We start from the raw sequence: 27,540 nt of genomic DNA, 5'->3' as shown, positions 1-27,540 counted from the left end.
CAATGAAGAAGAGGATAGGTGGTTAGGGGTCAAAATAGGCACTTTGTGGGCAATGAGGAAGACTATGGTGAAGTTTAGGTGGTCAGGGGACCCCATAGGCACTTTGTGGCAATGAAGAAGAGAATAGGTGGTTAGGGGTCCAAATAGGGGCTTCGTGGCACTGAAGAGTAGGTAGTTGGCGGACCCCAAAACCACTTGGTGGACCTGCCCGTAGTGCACTGGCACCCCCAGAGGCGTCCACACAGGGCCTATGGTAATTTATGATAATTTTGGCCACTTTATATGTGATTTTAGAAAACGTCCACGCCACCATTAGGTTAAGCAGCTCGTGTCGTCCATTTCGAGCATGCGGACCTTCGAGTGCCTAGGCTGACAATGGCAACTTAAATGAATGGGAAAATTCCCACGAACTACCTAGTTTCCCTTACTCCTAAATGCCTATAAGATACCATGTAAAGTTCCCTTAGTTAGATAATGTTGTACGCACCGCAGCCACATCAACGCGAAGTCCTCAATAAAGAATAACTTTGTTTGAACGTGATCCCAACGTCTCCTGGTCTCTGCTTCGATGAAAGAAAACTTTCTAACAGATGGTGCCGTGACCCGAATGGAGAAAAAGGAAACTCAACAAAACAACTTCAAGCTCAAAGATCTGAATCTTGAAACTTCAAGCCCAACAACAACTGACTAAGTTCCAGACTGAATCTTCTGAATCCAGATTGAAAACTTCAAGCTCCAAAAAGATCTCAAAGACTGAATTTTTCCAGATGGAATCTTTCTCTACAAACGAAAGACTTGTTGAGTTTCACTCCATTCAAAGAACCTTTGCAGACCAGTACAAAATTGTTTTCCTCTGCGCCGTTCAGATAAGTAGTTAACAAACAGCTGTAGGGTTTGGTTAACTAAGTTTATCCTCTAAAAAAGTTTTCTTTTAGAGATGAAATTTATCCTCTGTTGTTCAGGCAGGGAAGATTAACAGTTACATGTTAATATTGTGATTATCCTCTTGCTAGAGAAGACCTATCCTCTGTAAGCTAGAGAAGTTTAGCGTCATGTGCGAATAAGATTGTACCCTCTGTTGTAGACAGTAGAGATAAGTTTTTAGTGTTTGTTTGTGTGGTAACATAGAAATTCACAAAATGTTTAGGAAAAGTACTAGACTGATTACACCTTTATGGACAGATAGTGAATTCAAGTCTTTGTTATCAGAGCACATGGACTCCATCGTGACTGAGACATTTAGATTGAATTTAACAAAGAAATTTGTCATTGATGCAGACAAAGTATGGTCAATTGAAGATTGCAAGAAAGTGTTGGGTGCATGTATCAGGAAGAAAAATGTGAAAGGTATTATCTTCTGTTACAGAAAATTTAGCTTATCCATTGTACAAGAACAAGCTCAGTGTATTGCTAAGTTAAAAGAACAGAACAAACAATTGCACACTCAAGTGTTCTCTCTCAAGAAAACGGTGGGCCTCAAGGCCTCAGCCAAATGTTACTCAGAAAACCAACAGTCAGATGTAAGCTATCCTGATTTACAGTCTTTTGATAGAATAGAGGACAATGTCAATGCAATGATGAAAGATGTAAATGGGGATATTTTGGGGATATTTAATTTTATTCTATCAATCAATAAATTCCACTAGAAACAAACTTTGTTGTATTATTTTATTTTAATACTGTGAAGCTGCTTTGATACAATCTGTATTGTGAAAAGCGCTATACAAAAAAAAAAAAAAAAAAAAAAAAAAAAATGCAGTTGAAGTGTGTGGAGCAAGACAAAAGGCTCAGAGTAGGGGAAAAGTGGTTAATCCAGTTCCATCTGCAACCCCATTACAAGCAGTCAACACAGCTTTAGGTCCTAAAGATATAGAGAGGCTCTCCCAGAGTTTACCCTCAGCACGCACACATTTTTCTGAATTTGGAAGAGCATTGATCAGTAAAATGCGTCTTTACGACATGTCGTTGCCGGAAGTCACACAGCTGATGTCACAAATTCTAACAGAATCTGAATTCAACAGTTTTGAGTCTGCTGTTACTTCCGAACTGCTATATGCCAGTAAAGGCGATTTGAGAGAAGGTGTTTTGAAAATCCTAAAGAATATCTTAGGACCCAAAATAAATTGGTCTACAGTTACTAGCTGTATACAAAAGAAAGAAGAAACTGTGAGTGAATATACTGAGAGGTTTTGTCAGGCAGCCGTAACTTACAGTGGAATAGTGGATGATTCCGAAAGTGTGCTAGCTGACAAAGGAGCTCTAAGCCGAATTTGGGCAGATGGTCTTGTAGCTGAGTACAGAACAGCCTTGCCATTCCTCGATATTACGTGGGCTAACGGAACTCTCAGAAGTAACCTAGACAGGTTAGCTATTTGGGAAAGAGACTCTGATGTCAAGGCAAGAGTAAAAATTGCAGCAGCAGCCTTTAAACTTAACACAGAGAATGAACAGAAACGCAAACGTCCTAAGAGAGAGGGCAGCTGTAATTACGGTGGTAAAAATGGCCATTGGATGAGAGAGTGTAGGAAAAACAAAAAGAACTTTAAAGAAGTTAACAAGGTTACTCAGCTTCTGCTAAGCTTGCTTGATACTCTGAAGCTGCCCCTCCCTCCCTCATTAAACTCATGGGGCAACTTGATAAGGTGTTAACCATTTAGGCTGTGAGTGCTTAATTTTCCCCAGAAACAACAACAAAGATGAAAGACTGATTTTTGTTTGATAGAACGAAAGGAAAGTAAGACTCATAGCCTTAAATGTTATACCACAGAAATATTCCAGTCAGACCACCATTCTCTAATATGACGTCTATTATGACTGATGTTTCACTGGAGAATGGAAATGTGTCAATTTTCTCACACACTGTACAGTGTGCACACAACAGGGACAGAATAGGTCACACAGACCAGTGCGGAGCCCAGGAAAGAACCGAAGTGCAACAGGCCTCGGGGGCAAAACCTTGTGGTGAAGATTTCCTCATCCCCCCCAAAACTTTCTAACACCGCTATTTGTGGTCCTCCACCTTACCAGCCATCTGAGAGTTTATTCCACCTGACTCGGGGACTGTGCTCTGTTGCTGCTCGCTACTTCACTTGCACTGGATTCTCCGCTCCTGCTGTTCTTCAGTCAAGCATTATTATTTTGTGTTGAATACAGATCTGCGTCTGCTGATGGCAGTCTCCTTTGTTATAAGTTACGGAGAATAAACTCTATTATTGCTTTCACCTCTGCTTTTGGGTCCTCTGTACTAATCCTGACAGAATAATCTGGCCATCATGGACCCAGTGGGGGAAGCGCCTTTTCGTGCGGCGATCGAGATGCAGGGAGCTATGCTGGGAAGACACGAGGATGAGATTTCTGTAGCCAGACGTTCCGTGGAAGACCTGGCCGCGCAAGTGACTGATCTATCTTCGCGTCTCCTCCATTACCGTCTTGAGACACCTGACCCACGGGGAAATCCATCCAAGCCCAGGATCAACAACCCCCCGTGTTACGCCGGTGAGCCTACCGAATGTCGCTCTTTTCTCACACAGTGTGAAGTTGTGTTTTCCCTGCAGCCTACCACTTATGCTCAGGACCAAGCGCGCATTGCCTACGTGATTTCTGTACTTACTGGAAGGGCACGCAAGTGAGGAACCGTCGTCTGGGAGATGAAATCCGACCTGACTGACCGTTTTGAACTGTTCAAGGAAGAGATGGTCAAGGTTTTTGATCGCTCGGTTCACGGTCAAGAGGCTTTCCGTTTACTCGCCGTGCTTCACCAGGGGAGGCGTACCGTAGCTGACTACGCTATAGAAGTCCGCACCCTGGCTACCACGTCTGGTTGGAATGAGCCAGCGCTGGTTGCACGCTTCTTGGAGGGACTTAACGCCGATCTTAAGGATGAGATCTACGCCCACAAGATTCCTGACCAGTTCGATCAGTTGGCGGAGCTGGCTATTCGTCTCGACAAGCGCTTTGAATTGCGCCGTCACGCTCGGGGTATGAAGATTGAGCAACAAGCCACTTCGCCCACTTTCTCTGTTCCTTCCCGGGGCGACCTTGAAGCTGAGCCCATGCAGCTGGGAGGTATCCGCATCTCGGCTGCTGAACACCAACGGCGGATTCTGAATCGCCTTTGCCTCTATTGTGGCTCTGCCAGTCATTTTGTTTCATCTTGCTCGGTAAAAGCCAGAGCTCGCCAGTAGACAGGGGAGTACTGGCGAGCGCAACGACTTAATCAAGAGACAATTTCTTTTTTTCTTTTTCAATCTCCTTTTACACCCGTTGTATTAGGTCACCCCTGGTTAGCTAAACACAACCCTCATATTAACTGGGCTAGCAGTGGGCTGGGCTCTCATGGAATTTGTCGTGTCATGTTGAGTGTTTAGCGTCTGCTGTTTCTCCTGTTTTTTCTGTTTCTGTGTTTCAGGAGGAGCCTGGGGATTTATCTGGAGTGCCGGGGGAGTATCTCGATCTTCGGGCAGTCTTCAGTTGCTGCCGGGCTACTTCTCTTCCTCCCCATCAACCTTACGATTGTAGTATTGAGCTCCTTCCTGGAACCACTCCCCCTCGCGGACGGTTGTACTCGTTGTCTGCCCCCGAACGCGAGGCATTAGAGAAGTATCTCTCTGAATCCCTTGCGGCTGGTACTATCGTTTCTTCCTCCTCTCCCGCTGGTGCAGGGTTCTTTTTTGTGAGAAAGAAGGACGGGTCCTTACGCCCCTGTATTGTTTATCGGGGGCTGAATGACATCACTGTAAAGAACCCTTTACCTCTCATGTCCTCAGCTTTCGAGATCTTGCAGGGGGCTAAGGTTTTCACAAAATTGGATCTGCGCAACGCGTACCATTTAGTACATATTAAGGAGGGAGACGAATGGAGAACCGCGTTTAACACACCCCTCGAGCATTTTGAATACCGGGTTCTTCCTTTCGGTCTTGTCAATGCCCCAGCTGTCTTTCAGGCCCTTGTTAACGATGTCCTGATTATGCTTAACATCTTCGTGTCCGTTTACCTTGACGACATACTCATTTTCTCACCCTCTCTCGAGGTGCACGTTCAGCACGTCCGTCGTGTCCTTCAGCGTCTCTTAGAGAATCGCCTCTTTGTCAAGGCTGAGAAATGCACATTCCACTCTCAGTCCGTTAAGTTTCTCGGTTCTGTCGTGTCTGCAGAGAGGATCAGTATGGATCCTTCCAAAGTACAAGCCGTCTCTGACTGGCCAGTGCCCGATTCTCGTATCTCTCTCCTGCGTTTCTTAGGCTTCGCTAATTTTTATCGACGATTTATTCGTAATTTTAGTCAAGTGGCCACCCCTCTCACTGCGCTCACCTCGGTCAAGTCCCGTTTTACTTGGACCGAGGTGACCCAGACTGCGTTTGAAGACCTTGTTTGCCACTGCTCCTATTCTTATTACCCCTGACGTCGAAAGGCAATTCATCGTCGAGGTCGACGTGTCGGATGTGGGGGTGGGGGCGGTGCTCTCACAATGCTCTCCCCTTGACAATAAGGTTCACCCATGCGCGCTCTTTTCTCATCGTCTCTCACCTACTGAACGCAATTACGACGTGGGTAACCGGGAGTTAATGGCCATTCGCTTGGCTTTGGGAGAGTAGCGTCATTGGTTGGAGGGGGCTTCGTGTCCGTTCATAGTCACAGATACCTTGAGTATATTCGATCCGCTAAGAGGCTTAAAGCTCGCCAGGCTCGTTGGGCACTTTTTTCGGCCGATTCGACTTTACTATTTCTTACAGACCTGGTTCCAAGAACATAAAGTCTGACGCACTTTCTCGTCTTTTCGGCTCCTCAGAGGATGCCTCAACCAAGGAGAACATTCTTCCCCAGGAATGTGTGGTTGGGGTTACCGTCTGGGGGGTCGAACGGGTCGATAAACAGGCCCTTGCCGATGTTACTACCCCACGACGGTGTCCCGAGTTATTCGTTCCTGAAGCTGTTCGTCCGGCCGTTCTTTGCTGGGGTCATTCGTCCAAATTGGCCGTTCACTCTGGTATTAGAGGTACGCTTGCCGTTATACGCCAGAGATTTTGGTGGCCGACTAGAGAGCGTGATTTCTGCCGCTTCGTTAAGTCTTGTCCTGTCTGCGTGCAAACGAAGTCTGGTAATTCTCCTCCCGCCGGCTTACTCAGGCCTCTTCCGACTCCGTCACGCCCTTGGTCTCACATAGCTTTAGATTTCGTAACAGGTCTTCCCTCGTCCTTGGGGAACACTGTTATACTAACAGTGGTTGATCATTTTTCTAAAGCCACACACTTCATTCCGCTTCCAAAGTTGTTCTCCGCTAAGGAAACTGTCCAGACAGTGGTTAATCATGATTTTAAGCTCCATGGTCTCCCTTCTGATGTTGTCTCAGACAGGGGACCACAGTTTGCCTCTCAGTTTTGGAGAGAATTCTGTCGACAGATTGGGGCCACTGCTAGTTTGTCGTCGGGATTTCACCCCCAGTCTAATGGACAAGCTGAACGGGCTAATCAAATTTTAGGTCGAATGCTCCGCAGTCTGGCGTTTCAGAATCCTTCATCCTGGTGCGAACAGTTGCCATGGTGGAGTACGCGCACAATTCTCTACCCTTGTCCGCCACAGGGTTATCCCCTTTTAATCGTTGCCTCGGTTATCAGCCTCCGCTTTTTCCCTCGCAGGATCTCGAAGCGTCCGTTCCGTTCATAGAGGCGTTTATTCAAAGATGCCGTCGCACTTGGAAGTGAGTGAGAACTGCCCTTTGTCTTACTAAAGTGCGCTCCCACCTAGCCGCTGACCGCCGTCGCGTTAAGGCCCCCAGATACGTTTGCGGGCAGCGAGTTTGGCTGTCTACTCTTAACTTACCTCTACAGTCCAGCTCCCGTAAGCTCCTTAAAGCCCTTATAAAGGTCCCTTATAAAGTCCTTAGCCCGGCTGCCGTTAGACTCAAATTACCCCATTTGAGATGAGATGGATTACCCCATCTCTGCCGCATCCATCCCGTATTCCATGTGTCGTGTATTAAACCCGTTATTCGGATGCCTGCCCGCCCTGTCCCCCCTCCTCCCATTCTTGTCGAGGGTTCTCCCGTTTATACCATCCATAGACTTCTTGATGTTCGCCCCCGGGGTCATGGTTTCCAGTATTTGGACGATTGGGAGGGATACGGTCCTGAGGAGAGAAGCTGGATTCCTTCCCTGGACGTCCTGGACCGCTCGCTCATCGAGGACTTCTACCGCACTCGCCAGGCTCCACCCTTGGGAGCGCCAGGGGGTGCTCGTTGAAGGGGGGGTACTGTCATGATCCGCTTTTCTTTCTCACACTCAGCTGATCCTCATCATATCAGCGCTCGTGCTGCGCACACACATACTCACTCCCATTCATGTTTTCTCTCGCTCAGTCTACCCGCAGCTGTTCCTCAGAGTAATCAGCACTTACGCTGATCCTTTTCTCACCTGTTCCCTCTTTTCCCCTAATTCACTCTGCTTCTTCTAGTCACTGTTTTCTCTGCTTCCTTGCCAGATTATTGTTGAACGTTGAGCCTTCGCTCTGTCTCTTCGTTGGCTATCTCACCTGTACCATCTCTCACGAGAAGTTACTTCGTCCTGTCCTGTCTTGTCTTGTCGTGAGTTATTTGTTGGAGCATTAACATTTTTCTCTGCCCAGTTTACCCACTGTTTGTGGTCCTCCACCTTACCAGCCATCTGAGAGTTTCTTCCACCTGACTCGGGGACTGTGCTCTGTTGCTGCTCGCTACTTCACTTGCACTGGATTCTCCGCTCCTGCTGTTCTTCAGTCAAGCATTATTATTTTGTGTTGAATACAGATCTGTGTCTGCTGACGGCAGTCTCCTTTGTTACAAGTTATGGAGAATAAACTCTATTATTGCTTTCACCTCTGCTTTTGGGTCCTCTGTACTAATCCTGACAATATATATATATATATAGATATATATAGATATGTATATATGTTAGTTAACATGGCTATTGTTTCTTCATCCTTCTTGTATGCTATTTTGTTTCCTCTAGGTGCTTTATGGTGGACAAGGATATGTGTGAGATGATTGCCTTGCGGAGAGTCTTCCCAGAGTCAGATGTTATGCAAGTATGTACATACAAATTTATGTATCTTAATATTTGAAAAATGTACCAAAGGTATTTATTGTTTCTGTTTTCAGGACTCAGACTCTGGAGTCAGTGGGCCATCAAATACTGATGTTAGAACAGAAATAATTTCCTTCGTCAGAAAGATGAAGCTTTGTGCAACAGTGTGTAAAATTAACCATTCAATTTTGCTTCCTTAATTGTACTATTACTATTTATATAACCATTTTAAAATAAACATTACATCAGTTACATTTAACATTAAATCACCTATTCTTTTTTAATTTTGTTAAAATAGCATCAAGATTTTAAGTCAACTGCTGAAGAATTCCTCAAGAGGTTTGAAGATTTCCCTGCTCTTTACTCATACTTCAAGGATCACTGGCTGGAAATAGGACACAAATGGTCTGACTTTGGACGGTGCTACATCAATGCTGACTCCGATACAAACAATCTTGTTGAAAGGTAATAGAATCACAAGCATTTAGAATGTAGTTATCATATCAAAAGATCAAACTAACACAATCACATTAAAACATGCATTGTTTTGTTTTTTGCTTGTCCAATTAGATTTTTCCATCTCGTTAAAAATATCAGTTTTTAGGTGGGATTAGGAACCGTAGACTGGATGATCTTATCAGCATTCTCATCAAGAAGACGGATGGATACTTCCAGGTCATTCATGATTTGCAGGCAGTTGGAAGAATGAAAAATGCCTCTTTGAAGTCAGGAGAAATACTTAAGTCTGCCTCTAGATTGGTGGAAAAAGATTGACAAGATAGCATTAATCTTACATCCAACGACACGTACCTTTATGAAGTTCCATCAGAACAAACCCCTGGCCTATCCTACAAAGTTTGTCCATCTGAGAGTTTTTGTAGATGCCTAATAGGAATCAGAGGACATCGCTGTAAACACCTTGTAGTTAGTAACATGACTCAAACATTATGTTGTATATTTAGGGCCCTATTTTAACGATCTGAAACGCAAGTGTCAAGCGCAAAGCGCAAGTAACTTTGGGGGCGGGTCTTGGGCGCTGTTGCTATTTTCCCGGCGGGATAAATGACTCTTGCGCCCGACGCAAATCTAAAATGGGTTGGTCTGAAGTAGCTTCATTATTCATAGGTGTGGTTTGGGCGTAACGTGAAATAAACCAATCAGAGCGTCATCTCACATTCCCTTTAAGAGCAGACGCGCTTTTTCCATAGCGGATTGCTATTGTAACGGCGGATTTGCCAGGCGCGCGCCAGGAGCGGTTCACAGCCAAGGAGAGCAACGCTCTCGTCACGACCGTAAAAGAGAGAAGTTACATTGAAATGGAGAAACCCACCCAAATTAACTTAGGTTAAACAGGCGTATGATAATTTGGGTAAATGTGTAAGCTAGATGTATGCTTTTATAATAAACTGTCTATCTATCTATCTATCTATCTATCTATCTATCTATCTATCTATCTATCGTAATAATGTATGATCTGCAAAAATGAAAACTGCTGCTTCTGTGTAGATGAGAGAATCAAAGTGTGACTTTAAACTATTATGCGCCACTGACTTTAAACTATTTTTAAAATAATAGTTTTTTTTTAAACAATTTTTTCCTGGTTAGTGACGCAATTGTTTTCTAAACCTGCAAAATAGCATGAGGGAACGTTTGCGCCGGAACACGCCTCCTTTTTTGCGCTGAACTGCCCAGGGAGCGCAAGTTCATTCCCTAGTTTAGCGACGTGCTTCTGTGGAGGGAAATGCGCGCTTTGCGCGGGTGCAAAATAGGAATGATACATGCGTCGGTGTACAAAGTCAATTGCGCTGGGTGCAAGATAGGGCCCTTAAATTTGCTAAATGTAAGTGTGCAAATGAGAAATGAAGTGAAGGAGGCTGTTGGTTTTTGGTTTTGTTTATTTTAAAATAATATTTTAATAGTATTTTTTATTTTACTTTATATAATTTTACATGCATTGTTTTACAACATCTGAAATCTGAAAAAAATAATAATAATGCCATCTTTAATTGTAAATAAAGCTTAATAAACCATGGACGTTTTACATTACTCAACTGTCTGAATGTATTCTGCAACAGTGATATGTAGGGCCCTATGAAATCCGTTTTATTTTTTCTCAAATTCCGTTTTATTTTTTTCAAATTCCGTTTTTTTGGATAATTTTTAGCCCTTTCGGATTTTTTGGATTTTTTCTTGTTTGCTTTTCACTTCTAAGCAGTATTGACCTTTAAAATTTTACTTACACAAACTCACAATTCAGCTTTTTTATTTAAATGATGTTTTATTAACAAGGTTCGGGAGGAGCAGGTGCAGATAATTAACCCAATTAGCACAAGTGGAGATCAATCTGTAATCAACTCAGGACAATATAAATAACAGCAGAACCCACCTCTGTTCCTTGACAGTTTATTCAGCATCCCACCTCCACCCCATCTCCTCACTTTTAGTTCCATCTCCTCACTTCTAGTTCGATCTACTCTTACTAACGGGGGGAGTACTCTGGGTTTGGGCAGAAATTCCGAGCTCGGAGCCCTCCACCCGGACAGCACGCCAAATACGCATAACCTTACTGTAATAATTATATGTAGATGTGAACTAGTGAAACTGTTAATATATTCAGCAAAGCACATTCAAAATTCTTCAAAATTCAGCCAAACCTTCAACAAATCTAATAGAATCCAAAAATAACAGTTACAAGGTAGGATTGATGAGTATTAAATTAAAGATTAAATTAGCTTTTAAATCATTTTTCACAAAGAATGTTTTATAAAAAGATAAACCTCACATATTTAAGCCATTAAATCACTTTTATAAAAAGAATGTGTCAAAAAAGATAAACATTTACAATGATACTGACATTTACAAATACAAATGCATATTAGCTTATCTTTTATTATTAATAGTAAAATTCGGTCCGATTTTCCCGTGGCGTCTGATGTTCCTATGCAACCATGCACTGCGCTCTCCACAATGACAAAGAAGTTTTAGCAGCTAATAGATTTCCACCACCGAAAAACGCTTGCTGTATAGCTCTGCCACAAGATTAATTTACGGAGAATAGAAAAACACCCGTAGTGTTTGTGGTGTACCCCAATCAATGTTGTTACGGAAAGGGTGAAGTTGATATGTTGGTTCTTGTCTCATGAACTGCGGTGCGCTTGCGGATGTCTCTCTATATGGCTCTGGGTTTAGGTAGAGACCTTTCTACGTTTGTTGTTTTAAACTAAAAAAATGAGAAGGAAGTAAAAAAATCGTTTATTTAATTTGTCAACAAAACATATGCAAATTCCGTGCGTATAAGAGAATTCCGTTTTCATGTGTTAATTCCGTGATTCCGTCCGCGTTTTCCACATCATGGAAATCATAGGGCCCTAGATATGTTATATATATTTAAACCAATTAAATGTAACATTACTTGCTTAACCCTCTTGGGTCTGAGGTGTTTTCTGGGCTCTGAAGGTGTTCTGACATGTTCTGTTACTTGTGACATTTCATGGCTAAAGTCTGATTACACTATATTTAGCACAAACTCTGCTACAATAATATGTCAGCAGCATGTATGTTAAAATTTTGTAGTTTTGAGATAATGACATTTATGTGTGGTTTGTGAAAAAAAAAGTCACTGAAATAAGGTCATGAAACTGTAAGACTTGAGAAATTAGAAAATGCCCAGATCATCTGAATTGTTTTGAGGAGTCACGAGGCTCCATCTGAGAGTGGCATTTCGTTTACTTCACCCACACCTCAAACTCGACGTCAACGCAGAAAGGGTCACAATAAGAAGCCTGTAACTAATAATGCTGCAGACGCGCTTTCTGGGTTACTAAAACATATGACTGTCTAAAAATATGGTTTTGAATAAAGAGTTTTCTATCCATTGCTGCTACTCTCAAGTCACATGAGAGAGCAGTGACAAGGGTCTTTGTCCACACATACAAAGGAACTATTGTATCTTCGGAGGAAAAGCCACTGACTGGACAGTCAGGCTGGTACAGGAATAGTATGTCAGACACTTGCTGGGATCAGCAGTTGTACATGTGATACGGCCTTACAGTAAATATGACGAAGACATTTGAATCTGGACTATAAAAGAAGAGACCTGGACAGAATTTGCTTGGCTCATCCTTGCAATCTCCAATCCGTGATTTTCTGATATAAGTAAATCACTGTGAACTTTGATTGATTGATAGCCTAGCCAAAGAGGCAGCTACGACAGGGTTATTGTTGTATAGCGAACACGGTTGAAGAGTACCTAAACAGGTAGACTTACACTACGAAGGGGACATTTATTATATATATAATTCTTATTTATCTTTATAATAAAATACGAATTTGTAGAGACTGATCGCCTAACTCTTAAAAGTACGACTAAAGGATAGGCTCTTTAGTTACCGCGGGATTATTTATATGTCCTGGCTAGGATGTAAAATAATTTGGAACGGTATTAATCATAAATAAACTTTTACAGAATTCACCCAAGAAAATATGTAGTTTTAATGTGAATGATTATCATCGAGTATTGTACATTTTGGTATCATTTAAAATGTCTCAGTGCAACTGGTACAAATGTCTCATTTCCAAATAAGTAAAACAAAAGGTAATAAGGTTTTTAAGAGTTTAGAGATAACTGGCACACCAAGGAAGGTGGTCTCCTGGCAAATGGTCTCACACCCCCAAAAGGTGTAACCTCTGAATGCAAATTTCCATTGTTTGAAGATGTTTCCATGTGAAAGAATTTCTGTCTATATAATGGAATGCAACGAGAAGATCGGGTCCTTTTTGTAACTCTAGGTGGCCCATGATGCTAAGAGTGACTCTTACTTAAGAGTAAACTCTTAGCATCATGTATCTTAATGTTGGGTCGGGGCCTTTCTGTACTTCAGATTAGCCTGTGAGGCTGAGAGTAAGACTCTCAGCTTCATGTATAATGTTGGGTTCGCATCTCTTCTCTTTATTCCAGAGCATTTGATGTTTTGTATCGGTTATCTTTGAATTGATTATGTTATTGGCATGATACATTTACCTGACATAATAAATTGTTACATTTGATTATTCTAACTGACTTTGACATTATTTTCATTAAGGAGTTAAAAGGAATAGTCAAATATTCGCTCACATTTAATGATGCACAGATATCATTAAAACCTTTTCATTTATGGAGTCAGATGAAATAACGAGAAAATACATATTCAAATGTATTGCATTTAATAAAAAAATACTTTGCCACGAGAAAAGACAGTAACACGTAGAAACCCTCTGTGCTGATCGGATGCCGGACTTTGGGCCGATCGAGCGCGAGCTTACACAGGTTAAGACGTATCATGTAAAAGTGTATTGCAATCATTGGGTTTATGATACGGGCTGTTCAAGACCTGATACAGACTTGATAACGATAAAAAAATAATTTCAGTGCACTGCAGCTATCATCAACCAGGCTATGAACTGAGACTCAGTACCATTCCATAGCAAAAAAAAACAAACAAAAACCTTCATCAATGTACCGTTTCCATAGCACAATATGATTTTAAAAATATGTCAAACTTTGCATATATCGCAGAGCTAGCATCAAGCATATTTCCCGTTCGTCCATCTGTGCAAGATAATTTAACCCTTTAAGCATGCTCAATGTTTCAGATAGTATGGCAAGTGTAAATACATGAATCGGATATGGGGTTACAATTGAAAGAACGCGTAAACGGACGGTTTAAAAAACAGATATAGGCAACAAATCAGAATTGGGCATCAAGACCTGCAGTGTAAACGAGGTCTCGGTGCGGCATTGGGTCCCGACTGAACAGATAATTGAAAGTATGGGATGTCCAGAACAATCAAATATCTAAATGAATCAATAACAAATGTAGCTACATGATTAGTTTCTAATTAGAAACACAATCTAAATTTGATAATCATATGAAATTGGAGTCAGATTAAGCGTGGAGCTAAAGTAAAATTGAAACTAAATTCTTATAAATTAAGTGAACTTCACCTGAGCACTGAAAAGACATACACCCATTATGCCTTCGCCCACGCCGTTGGATTACACAGTTGGTCCTAACGCCGCATCTATAATTGTTGAAAGGCACTTTATTTATATAATGTGAAGGAGGGGTTAAATCCACATTTGAACCAAAATATTGTTAAGATTAGGTGGTCTCTTGTATACTACACATGGTGGTGGTTTTTCAAAGCATTTCTTGAGATTAGGGTTACTGTCCACAATATGCCAATGTTTAAGTAAAATGCTTTCTATGTCTTTTGCCAGCGGGGAATATTGAACATGTTGTTTTTGAACAATATTGAACTCGATGTTCAAAGGTCTTCGGTCTCTTAACCAGACACTTACGTTGAGACATATTCATAAAAAAGAAAACTCTTCCTTATTTACTATTGCTCTAAACCTATCTGATAAAATTGCTGCTTGAAGTTGGAAGTCATCGTCTCTACTGAAAACACAACATATATGACTAAATCAAGAGATAGATAAGGAACTTTTAATGACGCAGGATAAGACGGATCATGTAAAAGTGTATTGCAATCAGTGGGTTTATGATACGGGCTGTTCAAGACATATTCATAAAAAAAACTCTTCCTTATTTGCTATTGCTCTAAACCTATCTGATAAAATTGGTGCTTGATGTTGGAAGTCATTGTCTCTACTGCAAACACAATGTATATGACTAAACAGAGTTAGATAAGGCACTTTTAATGACGCAGGATAAGACAGATCATCTAAAAGTGTATTGCAATCAGTGGGTTTATGATACAGGCTGTTCAAGACCTGATACAGACTTGATAACGATAACAAATTAATTTCAGTGCACTGCAGCTATCATCAACCAGTCTATGAACTAAGACTCAGTACCATTCCATAGCACAATATGTTTTTTAAAAAGGGTTACAACCTGGGTGGTACACAAATCATTGTTCAAACACAATACAGGGATGCAAAACTAGGGGCCATTTTCAAACCCATAATGACAACAGAAATCTGTAAATAAAAATCAGACCCAAATAAAAAATAACTTTATGACAACACCAACACAGTACTGGGAACTTTACCAGAACGTTGATAAAAAATAAAATAAAAATGAATGACTTCAAGCCCACCCTGGAATGGAACATTTTTATAAAGAAATTCAACATCCATGGTCACTAAAAAAACAAGAGTTAGGTAATTCCACAGAATGAATGAGTTCAATAAGTGTCTCTGATAAGAGGGCCATAAATGACGAGACCAAAGGTTGAAGAAAGAAATCAACAAAGGTTTTTTTTTTTGAGTGAACCGAATAGCTGCTACTATAGGCCTCCCAGGGGGAAAGTCTTTACAAGATTTATGAATTTTAGGAAGTGTGTATAAAAAAAGATGTAAATGATGTGAATGATGTATCCAATAAAAAGTTTGTATTTTTTGGAGAAAAAAAAAAAGTAGATTTACCTCTGAATGTAGTCCAGGGTCATTCAATAGACATTCCACCATCCATGGAAGTGCCATAGGTCATAGAGGTAATATTGGAGACTGAAGCTTTAGAACCAAAACCAGTCCGAGACAGAATGTTATGATGGGCACTGAAAAACTCTCTACATCTTGGATTGCAGTTCAAATCAATATGTCAAATTCAGTAGTGCAGTAGGTGAAAATAAAAGTCCTTTATTCAAAGCACTTTAACCATCATCAGAGATAAATGTACTGGATAGGTTAAGTAACATTTGATTTATTTTTTTTCATAGTGAACATTTCTTCCAAACATATACAGTATGAACATTTCAGAAAATCTAAAAACTGTCACCTTTGATTTGTGCATAATCAATCTGATAATCTAAGTTAATAATCAGTCTACCCTGAGTGTTCTGATAGAGAGGAATTAAACTCTTCAACACATGCCATTAAACTTTGAACTATATAATTTGATGTGTTGTTTAGCAGAGTCCTTTATGGTACCTTTATCTCTAACATGATGTGACCATTTGCATGAACATACAGTATATTCCTCTAAATCACATGGTCATAATAAGGGTGTTGCCCTCAGTATAGAAACACCTGTTGATCAGTTTGTCTGCAAGTCAGGTAACAAGGAAGCTTCCTTAGACCCATTTTAAATGTATTGTCTGATTACTTTCAAGATCTCTCCATATTTATAAGATTAATGAAGGGCATATTTTATACACAATGATATATACCATCTCATAGGGGAGAGCGGTGCACAAGTTAAGCACTTCCACAACATTATGAGGGTATGTTGGAGCCTTTCTCCATTATGCTCCCAACATGTGACTTTATGGTAGCTCGAGTGGTTTGTAAGGTTGATGAAGGGGTTGTGCCAGTGAGAGTTATTAATGTGTCAGAAGATAATTGTGTTTTAAAGCAGAATATGAAGATTGGTACTTTTTTTTCTGATATAGAGGTAGGGGATAGTGCATTTGCTACCAAAGATACTGAGCCAAATTCCTCCCCTCCTTTGAGTGTGGACTATTTAGTGTCACATTTTGGGTTGAAGGATCGGGGGTTTAATTCTAGTCAGATCCGGGAAATTGAGGAGTTACTACATCGTAATGCGTCTGTATTCAGTAAGGGGGATAATGATTTGGGAAGAACTCATCTTGCTCTGCATAAAATAGATACTGGCGCTGCACAGCCTGTTAAACTACCTCCTCGGCGAGTACCTTTGCACCTCCAGCAGGAGGTTGTTGAGCAGATTAAACAGATGCAAGATAATGACATTATTCGTCCATCATGTAGTCCGTGGGCAGCACCTGTGGTTTTGGTAAAAAAAAAAGATGGTAGTCTTCGTTTTTGCGTAGATTATCGTAAATTAAATGATGTAACAAGGAAGGATGCATATCCTCTACCTAGAATTGACGATGCTCTCGATAGTTTAACAAATGCCTGTTGGTTTTCTACTTTAGACTTGGCGAGTGGCTACTGGCAGGTGGAGGTTGACCCTCAGGACAGACCTAAGACTGCATTTATTTCTCGTCAGGGTTTATTTGAATTTAACGTTTTAAGTTTTGGGTTATGTAACTCTCCGAGTACCTTTCAACGCCTAATGGATGTTGTTTTGGCTGACCTGCAGTGGACCACTTGTTTAGTGTACCTAGATGACATTATTGTGTTTGGGCGAACTTTTCAGGAGCATCTTCAGAGATTAAATGAGGTTCTTTTGAAACTTTGTCAGGCTAATCTTAAGGTTAAACCTTCCAAGTGTAACCTTTTTTCTTCCCAAGTGCAATACTTGGGTCATGTTATATCTTCTGAGGGGGTAATGGCTGATCCATCAAAGGTAGAAGCAGTACGGGCTTGGCCTACGCCAAAAACCCAGACGGAGGTGAGAAGTTTTGTAGGATTAGCCTCCTATTATAGAAGATTTATTAAAGGTTTTGCTGAGATTGCTCGCCCTTTACATCAGCTCACCGAAAAGGGAAAAAGATTCGGTTGGGGGGAGGAGTGTCAAGAGTCCTTTCAGCGATTAAAAGCAAGTCTTATTAGTGCGCCTGTTTTGGCCTATCCAGACCCTAAAAAGCCATTTATTTTAGACACTGACGCCAGTGATGTGGGAATCGGGGCTGTATTGTCCCAAGAGGATGGGGGTTTGGAGCGGGTGGTGGCATATGCTAGTAGGGCCTTGACTAAACCAGAACGGAAGTATGCCACCACAAAGAAGGAGCTACTTAGTGTGGTGACGTTTACAAAGCATTTTAAACATTACTTGCTTGGGAGGGAGTTTTTGTTGAGAACTGATCATAGTTCATTGCGGTGGTTGCATAACTTCAGTGGGTTGGAGGGACAGTTGGCCCGCTGGTTAGAGCAACTGGCTAACTTCCAATATAAGATCATTCATAGACCAGGGAAGCAGCATGCAAATGCGGATGCTCTCTCAAGGCTTCCTGGATCTGGGAGTGGAGGCAACAGGGAGGGGGATGGAAATTGTCAGTCTGAGGTACAAGTTCGAGTAGTGAGTGAGGCTGATGGAATGGGAGGTATCATACAAGAGAGGCAAGAAATAGAAGATGATTTGGTTAAGGCTCAGCAAGAAGATCCAAATATTCATCTGCTTATTTTGTTGAAAAATAGGTCAGGAAATGATTATAGGGAAGCGGAGCTAAACCCTGCCCTTGTTAAGTATTTGCCAGTGTGGGACCAATTGCAGATCCAGAATCAGCGGTTGGTGAGAATACCTCCAGTAAATTCTGACGCTGCTTCTGCAGTGCAGGTGGTTTTACCAAGAAGTCTGGTTCTGGGAGTCTTGTCCATGCTGCATAATACATCCACTGGGGGGCATTTGGGGATACACAAGTTACAAGCTAAGGTGAAGGATCGTTTTTATTGGCCTGGTTGGTTTGGGGATGTTAAAAAATGGTGTAGGGAGTGTCATGATTGTGCATCTAGAAAGGCTCATGGAAAGGCCCCTTGTGCCCCGCTTCAGATGTCTGTGGTATCCCGCTCATATGAACGTGTGGCTGTAGATATACTGGGTCCATTACCAGAGACTTTAAATAAGAATAAGTACATTTTAATCATTGGTGACTATTTTTCTAAATGGACCGAAGCATTCCCCCTTCATAATCAAGAGGCCCAGTCCATTGCTAGAGTGTTGGTAGAGGAGTGGGTGTGCCGGTATGGAGTGCCTCGGAGTTTACATTCTGACCAAGGGAGAAACTTTGAGTCTGGCCTGTTTAAGGAGTTATATAGATTGCTGCAAATAAACAAGTCTCGTACGTCTCCGTATCGCCCTCAGTCTGACGGGCTAATAGAAAGGTTCAATCACACTTTATTATCAATGCTGTCATTGTTCGTGGATGAAAACCAGATGAACTGGAATAGATTGCTGCCATATGTGATGATGGCTTATCGTAGTAGTGTGCAGGCAAGCACTGGGTTTACACCGTATAAGGTGTTATTCGGTCAGGAGATGGTCCTTCCAGTGGATATTATGTTGGGAGTGGATAATATGCCGAAATTTCAGTCAGTAAATGAGTATGTGACTGGAATAGCAGAAAGTTTATCTACCGTAGTAGCAGCAGTAAAAAGGCATCAGAGTCAATCTTCTCAGCGACAGAAGACGTGCTGATTTTCGAGCAAATTTCCACTACTATGTAGTTGGTGAATTAGTTTGGATTCAAAATAAAGCTTGTAAACGGGGTGTGTGCCCTAAGTTGCAGAGACGATTTAAGGGGCCATTTAAAATCTTGGAAAGGGTGTCTGATGTGCTGTATAGAGTACAGCTATCAGAGGGGGGTTCTGAGAGTGTTGTGCATTTCAACCGACTGAAACCTTATGTTGCCTGTTCTGTTTCAGAATCTATGGGGCAGGATAACCAAAGTACTCCTGTGGACCGGACTGTGGAACGACACCCGGAGGTCGAAAGCCATGCAGGAGAACATGATTTTGTATGGGGGTATCATCAACCTGCTGCTCCAGAGGCTGTCCAGACAAGGGAGAAGACCGCGGTATCTAGCATTGAAGGAAATCCCCTATTAAAGTCTTCAGTGGAAGATGGTCTTTACAGTGGAAATTTACATCCTGCTCCCGTGGACACTGGTCTAGGTGAGATGCAGCAGGAGAGTGGTTGCCAGAGGAGAGAAGGTGGAGGTTCCCTTCCAGAGCTATGTCTACAAAGGATTCAGCCAGCACGTTCTCGGAGACCACCAGCTTGGTCAAAGGATTATAATTTGATGTGACTCGAGGACGAGTCCTGCCTACCCGAGGGGAGGGGATAGTGTGATGAACGCTGGGGAGTTGTCTTCCTGGTTTGGTTCGGCCCATCTGAAACTTTCTGCAGCACATTTCATTGATGGCCTGAAGGAAGAGATAATTGATCTCACCTGGAGTGAGGAGATTTAAGGAGAGTGAGAGAAGCGGAGAGAGGCAGCACGGGACTGGCTCGTCGCGCTCGGGAAAGAAAGGGGGACGTTTTGTGTTGCTCGAGACCGTTAGGGTTTGTCCGGCAACGAAGATAGCTAGCTAGACCGACCTGTGTAGTTAGATAATAGTGGGGCTGGGGTGTAGGAGCGCTATGGCCACAGGTTCCAGGAACGGTTAAGAGCCGTGCTGTCCAAAGAGACCTCGTAAAGCCCAAAGACACTTTATAAGTTCTAAAGAGAGCTGTGACGGCCAAAGAGGACTAATTCAGGCCAGAACCAGTGATTAATTGTCGTGACTGTGGGGACGGGAACAACGCTGAGGAGAGCGCGTGCTGTTGTGGACTGCCTGGCACGGCTGATTCCTTTCCCTAGACCCCGGGTCGGGGTCTTGTGTCATGGAAACGGGGAAGTGTTCTATATTTTAATTACCATTGTGAGCATGTATGAGTGAGTGTGTATGTTGTATTTTAAGATTTTGAGGTTTACGGCCATTATAATTCGTGTATGCTGGACTAGGGACGTGCTGATTTTCCACTTAAAAACCTGATTGCTGTGTGATCACGATTTATATTGTGCTGTGCTGGTCTGAGGTTAACCACTAGAGTGCAGTGGAGTGACGTGTTTGGAGTTTCACTTGTGTATCGCCGTTTGTCCTAGTGAGCGTACTGAGTTGATGTTTGATGAACTAAATGCTGTTTCACATAATGACTACTTTTCTAAATTGAACATTGTCAATAAAGTAATATTTTCTATTAAAGCCTGTGGTGTGGTGTACCCTCTATCCTCCATTGAAATCTAATTAAACCTCTTAAAAGAAACCCCAGCCTAGAGGTTTATTACAATAATAAACGGAGAGCCGTTATGTTGAATATAATATGATAATCGTGCGAGTCCAGAACTCAGTCAGTAGTTTGGCGCGTCGCGTCACTCGTTGTAACGTTACAGTGTAAACAAGTGAACTAGTCGTCGTTTTGGTATTAATGAATGAAGGAAGTTACAAACGGATGTTTGCAGAAAGATCGTTGTGTCTGAATTAATTTAGTCCATCGAAGATATATGAAATATTATTTATCGTGACGGTTTGTTTTTATAGATTTCTCTGAGGAGGTTTAATTCTCTCAGGGCCGTTAACCTGATAACTACCCAGGGGGCAAAACACCTTTTTTTTAGGAAATCAGACATGGGCTGCTGTAAAAGGTTGTCATATAAAAATGAAATCTATTATGTCTGAGGATCACAACCTGGGTGGACAACCCGGTCAACAAGCTGCTGGAAACTTGTAATTAGGGTCAAAACAATGCTACCTCAAATTCGGCTTTAACTCCCCGGAATCACCCAAACATGCTAAAAAGGTTTAATTATATTCATGAATCCTAGGCCATATCTCCCTGATACTTTATGCTAGAAACAAACTGAGCACACCTTTCAAAAGAGCTTTCATCTGATGCCTTGCTTGTACATGTAATTAGAAAGTAAGAGTTAATAATGCCTCTTAATATGATTTGAAAAATATGATTTGAAAAATAATTGAACATTCCATTTGTAATCGGTAGCATTATTTTCCCTTTGTTGTTGTTAAAATAAACAAATTACCATGTGAAGTTAACTTTTACTAGATGAAATCATATTTTGATGATTTTCACTAACCAGACAGTCCTCATGGCCCATAACACATTTAGAGGGAATTCAATTTCAAGCCTATAATAGCCTGTCAATTCAAACAAGATCCAAGAAAGAAGTTTACCATTAACTGATGTTAATTGTATACTGCTCTGTTTCTGTATGTACAGTATATAGTTTGCATATTTATGCAATATCTATTATTTGTATTGCAATGTCTAGTATTTCTAATATTCTTTCACAATTGGGATAGCTTTATTTATTCTATCGAAATAAAAAAAAGGATTTGAGGATTTTGGGTTACTGTTCAATCCAGGTGTTTGGAGTGTGAGACAAAGGTACTGACAACTAAATGTTGAAAGACTAAAACACATGTGTGGAGTAGGTTTAAAAGTATTTACTGATTAAAACTGTTACATTAAGTAGCAATTTGTACCAAAAAAAAAAAAAAAAAAAAAAAACGATTAATGAAACAGACAAACAGATTACAATTCAGGGTGATAACTAATTTCTGTAATAATGTTTATACAATTTGTTTAGCTGTTTTCGGAGTCACTGCTGCTGTCGCTGCTCTCTAGTGTTTCAGCATGCTGTATCCTACTACATTTGGTGCCAACCCCTGGCAACGGCATCCTATGTAGCAGGAGCAGTTCTTCTGACAACCTTTAACCAGAGATGGGCACAAATACATCAAAAAGTATTTAATTACAAATAACAAATACTTACTCATCAAATGTATTTAAATAAAATACAAAATACTGCTGTGAAAAAAGTATTTAATTAAAATACAAGTCATTTGTCATATGAAAATACAAAAATACAAAATAAATTTACAGTCTTCTGTAGTGTAAGTGTGGTGTTAGGTACATGTAAGAGTCTAGAATATTGCAATATCATTGTTTAGTGCAGAAGATGCGCTTTTAACGTACATGTTGCCACATACTGTCATAATAAAAGATAATTACGCATATAACACTATATTTGTATTATATTACACAAAAACTAGTTAACACTGCTGTGAGGGTGTTTCTAATAGCGTGGCTGTGACAAAGTTGACAACTTTCTCTCTTCCGACTGCCATTATCTATTTTTTTTATTCTTTTTGAAAGTTGTTCTTTTGCTATTTGAGCAAATTGGAACACACAAAATATATTTAATGTAGTCTTTCATTCACTGCTATAGAAGTTAACCCAACTATGATGCCTTCCACTTCTGAGAAACCCAGAAATGTGAACAGGGTCAATAGGATGTGTCACATCATGTGATTTACTTGCCAAAAACTGTGATAGGCAATTTAGTAGTCCTATTTGTATTTTATGTCTATGGTCCTAGGGATAGTTCACCCAAAAATCAAAATTAGCCCATGATTTACTCACCCTGACGTCATCCTAGGTGTATATGACTTTCTTCTTTCAGAAGAATACAATCAGAGTTATATTAAAAAAGTGTCCTGGCTCTTCCAAGCTTTATAATGACAGTCAATGGGTATATTTTTCATCAAAGTGCATCTATCCATCATAAAAGTGCATTTATCCATCATAAAAGTGCATCTATCCATGATAAAAATGCATCTATTCATGATAAAAGTGCGTCTATCAATGATAAAAGTGCATCTATCCATCATAAAAGTGCATCTATCCATCATTAAAGTGCATCTATCCATCATAAAAGGGCATCTATCCATCATAAAAGTGCATCTATCCATGATAAAAGTGCATCTATCCATCATAAAAGTGCATCTATCCATTAGTCTACCCTGAAGGACTTTTTTGTCAGACCTTTTATGTTTTGGACTCTTTTGCCTGCATCGTCCAGTGTGGATTTTGTACCTTGCTCAACCCAGCTCTTATGCTGGATCCTTTGTGTTGGCTCTGGAAGAATACTAGTAAAGACTATTTTTTTCCCTTCTAACCTGCCTCTTGTGATCTGCCTCAATTATCTGCCAATTGAGTCCACACTGTCCCATAGAACAGTGGTTAAGACCTTGGGTTACAAGCAGCACAATCTGGGTTCGAATCCCGGACCTGACAGTGAGGGTCTGGAACATTTATTTCACACTGTAGTGTATCTCTGAAGGATCTGGAGCTGTTTTGATTATGACAACTTAAACTATTTTCTTTTTGGATTGTTTTTATTGTTGCATAAAGAACTACTTCACCTCTCTGGAAATGTAAGGTGTTTTTATTTATATATTTATTTAGCTAAAACTTTGCTTACATTTTAGTAACATATGTTATTATTCATTGGTTATATATTTTATTAATAATAATTTCATTTTAAATAGAGTGTGTAAAATAATGTGTGCGCGTGCAAAACAGCTTAGAAATGATATTAAATTATTTATTTATTTTATAGTTTTCTGTGATGGTCGTGTTTAGGTGTACGGGATAGAATATGCAGTTACGGTACAAAAATCATCATGGCTATGGAAAGCCATAAAAATTGAAACTCCACACAGACAAAAAATGCTGATTGAATCTTTTCATATAAATGAGATTTAAGACGACTAAATACAGTTTTTCAACCATCTAAAGTTTTTGAACAGACATTGTCTCACATTATAACAATTATACTTCAGGTCACCGTAATCTTCTAAAAGATATGAATGTATTCAAACTTTAAAGATTTTTTAAAGAAAGAAAGTTAAGAACTTTACACTTCAGACTAAAACAATCTTTCATTTTAAAAGATCACATTTACGATTATGCTTTGAAATAAATTTAGTATGAACAAAACTTTGGCGTTAGCAGACTAACATTACAGTTACACAGTTTCTAAATGATTTCATTGTTGCTCTCTCTCTGAAGATAGGCCTATGTGGTCATTTTCTCACAGATACAACTTAAGGAATTATTAAACATTTCACAGGTGTGAGATGACTTTTGTGACTCTCTAAAAATGTATGGTGTTTTTATTTATATATATTTATTTAGCTAAAACTTTGTTTACATTATTTATTTATTTCATTTTTGAAAATGTTGGTTTCTGTGATGGTCGTGTTTAGGTGTACGGGATAGAATATGCAGTTAGGGTACAAAAATCATTATGGCTATGAAAAGCCATCAAAATTGAAACCCCGCATGGACAAAAACAATGTTGATTGAATCTTTTCATATAAATGAGATTTAAGACGACTAAGTGCAGTTCTCTTACGAGAGGTTCTCTCGTATTGCGTAAGCTGTGCTTACGCAGCGGGAAAAGCCTTCTTTTCTCGAGATACTGAAACCAAAAATTGAGCTAGAGCGGCATACTGCGCGCTCATTGGCTGCCGCGCGGCAACTGCTTAAGCCTACCAGTGAGCCTGGCGTGACGTCACGCCCAATGAGGGCGCGCGCGACCTCGCGCGTCACATCCCGCCAGAATGGGCGGCGTCAGAGCGTATATAAGGAAGGCTCGTAGGCTATATTCTCTGATTTCTGTCTTTTCAGCGAAGCACTCGCATCGCTGATCTCTGAGAGGAAACCGTCGCCGTGGCCTTCTTGGATCAAGCTAACGAGCCAGCTTAGGACAGCCTGAGGAAGCCGGACGATCTCTTCGCCGCCTTCAGCCTGCCGTGCCAGCTCAGCTATCCGGCGATACATATCCTTCATTAATAAGCTCTTTTTGTGTGTGTTTGCCTTTTCTCCGCAGCACTCTTAAAGAGCACGAGGCGTTGTTACAAATGCCTCGCACCACGTGCGGCTCATGCCGCTCGCCGCTCAGCGACAGAGACCGCCATCTCCTCTGCGCTCTCTGCCTGGGACGGGACCATGCAGCCGTCGCGTTGTCCTCGGGCGGCTGCGAATTCTGCGAAGAGCTGCAGATGTCGACCCTGCGGGCTCGACTCGCCCTCTTCACAGACACCGCTCCTGCCGTTGCTGGGCCGCGTAAAAAGAAACGCCGCTCACAACGCCCTCCGGAGCCTGAGACACGAGCCAAGGCCTCGCCGGAGCCTCTCCCGCGAGCCTCGCTCTCTCCCTCTCCGCCCCTGCTCCCCGACGCGCAGCCGACGGCTCTCGCCCTCGATGCCGTCGACACAGCGGATGAAGCGGATGACAACGATCGACTGGACACGTGCTCTTTGATGGCGTCGGACAGCGAGGTGTGGTCCGGCTCCGCCCGATCCGCCTCCTCCACCAGAGCTTCCAGCAGGGCTCCCGCCGGGGTGGAGGCCGAGCTTCTCCGCCTCCTCACTATGGCAGTCGAGCGCCTGGGCCTCGAGTGGTCACCGCCAGAGGTACCCCCGCCTAACAGGCTCGATGGATGCTTCCTGACCTCCGGTCGCCAGGCCCCAGCATCCAGACCAGCGCCGTTTCTGCCTGAGCTTCACGACGAGCTTGCTAAATCGTGGAACGCTCCAGTTTCGGCCAGACTCCGTTCTCCAGCCTCTTCGACTCTCTCCCGCGTGGACGGAGCCACGGAGAAGGGGTATGACCGGATTCCACCGGTCGAACAGGCGGTTGCAGCGCATCTTTGCCCCTCATCCAAGAGATGGCGCTCAAAGACTGCCCTCCCGTCTAAAGCCTGCAGGACTACTTCGGCGTTCGCCAGCCGCGCCTTCTCCGCCGCTGGGCAAGCCGCCTCAGCCCTGCACACAATGGCGGTCCTTCAAGTTCTCCAAGCGGACCTCCTCCGCCAGCTCGACGAGGGAGAACTGGATAGATCGGCCTTAACCGACCTGCGCAGTGCGACGGACCTTTCCCTTCGCACGACGAAGACAGCGGCCCAAGCTATCGGTCGATCCATGGCTTCGCTGACCGTCATTGAGCGCCACCTGTGGTTAACGCTAGCCGACATGGGGGAACAAGAGCGGTCCGTCTTCCTGAACGCCCCGCTCTCGTCTACTAGTCTCTTCGGCCCCGCAGTGAGTGGCCTCGTGGACCGTTTTTCTGAGGTACAGAAAGCGTCACAGGCCATGAACCTCTTCCTGCCCCGCCGCTCGAGCTCCGCTGCAGGCCGCTCTAACCAGCCTCCTGCACGCAGCTCCGCACAACGGCCATCTAGACCCCCAGCCCCCCAGCAGCGCCAGCGCGGCCGCCCTAGGTCCCGCTCCACCAGCCAGCACAGGCCGCCGCCCCCGCGTGGGCCTCGGCCTAAGGTAACGCTGAAGCCCGAGCCTGCAAAGTCCTCCTAGCATCCGCCGGGAGGAAAAGACGGTCGAGTCCCGCTGCGGCCGGACCACCGTCAAAGCTAAAATGTATCCCTCTGCCAGTCCCCTTATCGAAGGCTACTGCAGTAGTGCCCACAGCAGCCAACGAGCCAGTTTTTCAACTCTCTCGCCTGCACACAAACGCCGTTTTTACGGCGACCCAGATAAATCGAATAAAGAGTGTAATATCTGGTCAGTCGGCTCACGCCGTCAGTGTTATGAGTGTAGTAAGCTTGCCCACTTCCCAGTGCTCATCACTACACACAAGCACAAATCCCCCTGTGTACCCCACAGAGTGCACTCACATAAAGCGCGCTACGGCCGCTCGAGTGATAACTGTAGGTCACGTGCCCACACTTCAGCGCTCACACCTACACAGTGCTCGCTCTGTCTCACACGTTTGGGGACCAGAACATTCTGCCACTGGCCGTGTGTTAATAAAGAGCCCTGTGCCCGCTACACAGCGCGCACACTCTCATGTAAACACGTACGAGTCAGCCACCGGCTGTGTGATAATAAAGAGCTCTGTGCCCGCTTTACAGCACGCACACTCTCCGATAAACATGCGCGAGCCCGCCCCGCTTCCGCGCCGCGAGCCGTCACACACAACGCTCTCTCACAGCGTCGTTCAGCCGGCTGCCGCCATCAGCGAACCCCCGTTCCCCCTCACTGCCACTGCGCGACTCGCGCTTACACCGCCACAGATCCCCCGTCCCGCGCTGTGCGGCGGGCGAGACTCAGAGGCGATTCGACCCCTAGCTATGAGTGCGAATGCATGGAAAGCTATTCAGGGAGTGTCGAAGTGGGTACTGAACACAGTGATAAAGGGCTATTCGCTTCAATTCGCTCGCCGCCCTCCGCGCTATCGCGCTCGGGCCG

This window comes from Abramis brama, assembly GCF_963993115.1.
Source record: "Abramis brama genome assembly, chromosome: 24".
NCBI lineage: Eukaryota > Metazoa > Chordata > Actinopteri > Cypriniformes > Leuciscidae > Abramis > Abramis brama.
Note: the sequence above shows the minus strand (reverse complement) of the source record.